The sequence below is a fragment of the Vicugna pacos genome, chromosome 13, assembly GCF_048564905.1.
Source record: "Vicugna pacos chromosome 13, VicPac4, whole genome shotgun sequence".
Lineage (NCBI taxonomy): Eukaryota > Metazoa > Chordata > Mammalia > Artiodactyla > Camelidae > Vicugna > Vicugna pacos.
In genome coordinates this window covers 19,111,491-19,117,461 of record NC_132999.1, presented here as the reverse complement: position 1 = coordinate 19,117,461, position 5,971 = coordinate 19,111,491, and positions in this window count along the sequence as shown.

The window sequence follows — 5,971 nt, the reverse complement described above, 5'->3', positions numbered from 1 at the left end:
TAACCTGAGATACGGTCTACTTTAAGGCAAAGCATTCTTAGGATGCCTCCCATTTAAAACTCCCCAGAGGTTGTTTATGCCACCTTCAATTCAACCTGGATTTCATTTGGCCAGTGTTTGGAGCTGCCTTTTTTTTTTTTTTTTTGAATTTTCCTTCATCTAAGAATTTAGCTCATTTCTCTTTCTTTCATTTAGAGGTTTCCTGGTAGAGATATTGAAATCACGTTTGAACCTGAATTCTTTGTATCTGATAATCTGTAAGTCAATGAAAATGAGACTCTTTTGACCATTATTGTATCCTCAGAGCTGATTCAGTGACTGGCATGCAGTCGATACTCAATAAATGCTGTTAAATTAATAAATGAGGCAGAAGTAGAGAGTGGAAATTATCTAGTTTCCAATGATCATTCACAAACAATTGACAAAAATATATCTCCAAGGTTTCATGTCAGTATAAAATAATATTGGATTTACCAGAAGAGCAACTTCAGTTTCAGGTTATAAGAAATTTTAACAAAAAGAATCTAGGTCTTCAACTGTTGTGTGAAAGATTGTAACTTTAAAATTTTTCTATGACTAAAGTTAATATTTATTATGAGTCTATGTCAGGATGCTTTAATTGCCGGCAACAGAAAATATAACTCAAACTGGCTTAAACAATAAAGAATTTATTGGCTAATGTAAGAGGACATCCAAAAGTGGGGAAGAATTCAGGGCTGGTCTAAGGCTGAATTATGTCATCAAGGACCAAGTTCTTTTCATCTTTCTGCTCTGCCATCCATGCTGTTGGCTTCAAATTAATGCTGGTCCCCCTCATGACTGTATGGCGGCTCTCAACAACAGGGGCTACAGAGACATCTTGTTTGAAAGAAAGATTGACAGGCTCCCATTGATTACTCTGAACTTTCCCAGAAACGTCTGTAAAATCGGTTCTACTCATAATTGCTCATAATTGGGTCACTTATTATTCTTGAATTAATTAATGGTAGGAGGGTAATTGAAATGCCCTTGGACCAATCAAGCATATCGCTTGAGTCAATGCCAGCGTCCCAAGCTTCACTGTGGGTCCTCGATTAGAGAGAGAAGGAAAGCTGCTATGGGGTCCAACACAATGTCTATCCCCAAAACGTCTATTTCTCTAGGTGGTAAAGCTTCATCTCAGTTAATTCAGTGTCTCTATGCTTTGCCCCAGTTTTGGTGGAGAGAGGGACTTTGGAAGTGTCATAACTTTGAGGAAGCATCCTGGTCTGGTTGGCACCCATCCACATCAGCATTCACTGAGACACCATTGTTTACATCTGGTTTTCAATCACAGGTGACCTGTCCTCTCTTCCTCTCTTTCAAGTAAAGGGAACTGCTTTCCTGAGGCATGTGGGGAACCATGTGAAGTATTTTCATGTCTATCTGTCTAGTTAGGGATTTTAAACTCAAACGCCTTTGGGGACAAGTCAGTATAGTAGACCAGGTAGAAGAGAACAGGGAGTGAGGACTGGAGAACCTAGAAAAGGCATGCTCCACTCCAAGTCATCCAAAATCAAACTGTTTAAAAAACCCTGTGCTGGACAAAAAAGACCTACTAGTGGACTGGACTCATTCTGTGATGCACTTCACCCTAGGCTTTGGCTACTTCCGTAGGTCCAGCCTGGGAAAGGGGCTGCAAGCCTTGCTGGCATTTCCCAACCTATCTGTTGTTTCTCACATCCTCCTGGCTGGGCCGGGCTCAGTCCTGGGAAATAAGCAGGTGTGTAGGTCCCTTTCCTTGCAGGGACTCATTTCCACTTAAATTCTCCTCTCACTCTCTCATCACCTTAACTCAGGATTTTTTTTTCCCTAAGGCCAGGATATGGGAAGTAGGAAGTTTTCAATTATTTTCAGACTCCCAAATCAATTGTATTGCTTGAGCACCAGCATTTTTCCCCTCTTTTTCTGGGGGCCTGGTCCCAAACTCAAAGCCAAGAAAAGACTCTTGAGTTTTTTCTTTCTGCTACATTATCATTCTTAAGTCATGGGGCGTAACATTCCTTAGCTGTTGCATGAAGAAGGAGAAGGATCTGAGGTGAAATGTGGAAAATGTTATCCTGCTATAGAAAAACATAGTGTCTGGAACAAGGGAGGGTTCCTCAGACTACACTGAGAATGTCTTATATGTTGCTGTGTATCTCCTCTTAGAAGGGATGTATTCAACCACAGAAGGTCCGGAGGGTGAAAGGACTCTGGATTGCATTATACGAGTATCATCAGTAAGACTTCTATACAACATTCAGCATCCAAGGCTGAGGATGTAATAGTCAAGATAGGCTAGCTCATGCTGCGATAATAAATGCCCTCAAAAATCCTGGGGACTTACAAAAATAAAAATTCATTTTTTACTCATGTTACATGTCCCTCACGATTCAGTCTTTTCTAGGGAGGTGGAGTCAACTTTTCTCTGGGACCCACACCATTTTGGCGAAGAGGAAAGGGACAAGGGGAACCCTGACTCTTAAAGCGATTGCTTTTATTTGCCAAAGTACATCACATGGCCACTCCTGAGACAGCAGGATGGGGAGGGCTATTTCATGATGGGAAATCAGAATATTTCATGGACAGGAATATAACCTACCATGCAGGAAGTCCTGTATCATCCTCTTTGGGGATCCTCTGTGGATCATCTAAGAGCTCCCAGGAATTTGCATGGTTCAAAGTGAGGTCTCCTACAAGACAGTAGTATTTAATACATACTAGCTATTACTGCTATCATTATTAATGCTTCATTAAGAAGGGAAGTTTCTTTCTATGTGTTACCTATCTATCAATCTTTTGAGGATGAACGGGAGAACTTTCTGGTAATTCTTGTTTAGGCAGGAATTACCAGAAAGGTAACAGGACTGGTGGGCTGGTTTTCAGCAAGATACCATATTACATAAGGAATGGCTGAGAAATTCAAAATGTTCAGCACGAAGAAGAGAAGCCTCAGGTGGGACAAGATGGCTGTTTTCGACTATATGAAAGTTTTATGTGAAAACAAATTATACAAACAACCTGAAGATCCTCAGGAGATAGCCCTGGTAGTGGAATCAATTTGTCTGGCATGGCTTAATTCTTCTAAGAACCTGCCTTCAGTGCCGTGAAGCACACTGAGCTTTGTGGTGGTTGAAGAACCAAAGATAATAAAAAAAAACCTTACACTTACATAGTACTTAGTATATGCCAGGCATTGTCCAAGTCTTTACCTATATTAACTAATTTCAGCTCAAAACAATCCTATGAGACAGAAACTATTGTATTCCCATTTTTTTTTCAATTAGAAAAAATGAAGCACAGATTAAGGAAATGCTAAAGTCACACATCTGAGAGTGGTGGAAACAATGACTGAACTTGTCAATCGGTCTCTAGAGTCCATCCTCTTAACCCTGGTGCTATATTGCCTTTCTATAGTTGAATTCACTAGGAAACCCTTTTTATTTAATCAGTCTTATAACTGGTCATCGAATTTCTGATCTTTGTTTCTCCTCTGGGTCTTCTGTGCAACTTTCTAAGAAGATACACCTGTTTTTTTTTTTTTGCTGTTTTTTTAAATTGAAGTATATAGTTGATTTACAATATTGTGTTAGTTTCAGATGTACAGCATAGTGATTCAATCATATATGTATTTCAGATTCTTTTCCACTGTAGCTTATTTCAAGATATTTAATATAATTCCCTGCACTACACAGTAAATCCTTGTTGTTTATCTATTTTATATACGGTAGTGTGTATATGTTAATCCCAGACTCCTAATTTATCCCTGTTCCCACTTTCCCCTTTAGTAACCATAAATTTGTTCTCTATATTTGTGGGTCTGTTTCTATTCTGTAAATAAATTCATTTCTATTATTTTTTAGATTCCACATATATGTGATATAATATAATATTTGTCTTTTTCTGTCTGACTTCACTTAGTATTATAATCTCTAGTTTCATCCATGTTGTTGCAAATGGCAATATTTCATTATTTTTTATGGCTGAATAATATTCCATTGTGTGGAATTGTGGATCATAGAGTAACTCTATGTTTAATTTTTTAACGATCCTCCATATTGCTTTCCATAGTGGCTGCACCAATTTATACTCCCACCAACAGTGTAGGGAGGTTCCCTTTTCTCCACACCTTCTCCAGCATTTATTATTTGTAGACTTTTTGATGATGGCTACTCTGATGATGTGAGTTGACACCTCATTGTAGTTTTGATTTGCCTTTCTCTAATAATTAGTGGTGTTGAGCATCTTTACTTGTACCTGTTGGCCATCTGTATGTCTTTTTGGAGAAATGTCTATTTAGGTCTGCTGCTCATTTTTTGATTGGGTTGTTTGGCTTTTTGATAGTGAATTGTATGAGCTGTTTGTATATTTTGGAAATTAGCCCTTGTCAGTTGCATTGTTTGCAAGTATTTTCTCCCAGTCTGTAGGTAAGACTTTTAAATTATACTCCCTTCTACCCTTTTGATTTGTCTCTCAGAATGAATTGTCCATAGTGACCTCTCAGACAGGTGGGGGTCTATGACCTGGGCTGGAGATCTGGGAGCCAAGTTTGGGACTGGCGTGGTAGAGAGGTGGCAGGGGCAAGGTGGGGAGGGAGGGCAGCTGGAACTTGACCCAGGGGTTGGTAGGCTGGTGTGTGGTCATGGGGTTGAAGAACAAAGTGGGAATGCAGTTTGAGAGCCAGATCCCCAGTGAACCAAGCTCTGGTCAAAGGGGGCTGGCAGCAAGACCTAGGACAGAGCAATGATTTGGCAACGGATTGGCAGCAGGAGGCTGACAGATGAACTGGCAGGTTCAGGAGGGAAGATCTAAGTTAAAACTTGTGATTCCTGAGGCAGAGGGCTTGGTGGGAAGAACCTTTCATAGGATCCTGCTTCTCTCACCCGGCTGTTGAGGGAGTGAAGCTGGTTTGAACATAAGTGACTGTTAGTATTCCTCTTCACTCAAGTTCTGGGGAGACTGGGTAAGGTGTAGTGGTTGTGTGAGTGCTTTGACCCTGATGCCTGAGTTCAAATCCCAGCTCTGGATCAATGACACTCGGGGCTAAATTACCCAACCTCTTAGTGTCTTAGTTTCTTCATAGATAAAATAAAAAGATAAGTGTTACACCAGAGGTCTTTGAATCAGCACAGCACAGTGATTAAAGAGCACAGGCTTTGGAGTCAGGATGCTTGGTTTATGTCCTTAATCTTCCACTTGTACCTGTGGGAACCTCAGGCAAGTTACCAGATGTCTTGCTTCAATTTTAAGGTCTATAAAATGGACACACAATAATCAGCCACCTATGGCATTGGGCAGTTGTAAGAATTAATATTATATATGACATAGAAAAATAATATAATGTAATAATGGTGATGTAATAATAAATAAATGATAGAGAACTGGCCTGGCACATAGAAAACACTCAATAAATGTTAAGGATAGTCTTTACAGACCGTATTGGAAGACCAATCACAGGAGGCTCCCACAGGTGAGATCCCCTTTACCGACCCAGCCTTGATGAGTTAGACTTGAGCAGAATAAACTCAGCATTCACTTCTAGTTCCTTCATCCAGCTGGAGCAGAAAGAAAGTTGCAATCTCATAGCTGTTAACTTCGCACAGAGAAAAGACACACCCAAAGGCATCCAAATTAGAGACATGCCTACTAACCCCATGGCAACTCAGAGAAGGAATTCTGCCATTGAGTGTGGTTAGGAAGGTGGGGTGAAGACTGGGGATGACACAGTCCTGTCCATACCTACCACCAGATGTGCAAATCAGAGCACAGTACTGAGCAAGACGTCATCATGACATCATTATACATGGAGGGTGGAGCATAATGGATCGTTAATTTGCTTTTTAGTGTTTCACAATGAAAAAAGACCAAGGGTGGGAGTTCAACATTTTCGTCTTCTGAGAGAGCACCTCTATCATAGACTGTTATCCCAGGAGCAATTTGTAAGCAGTCTGTTGCTCATGGAGAATAATGC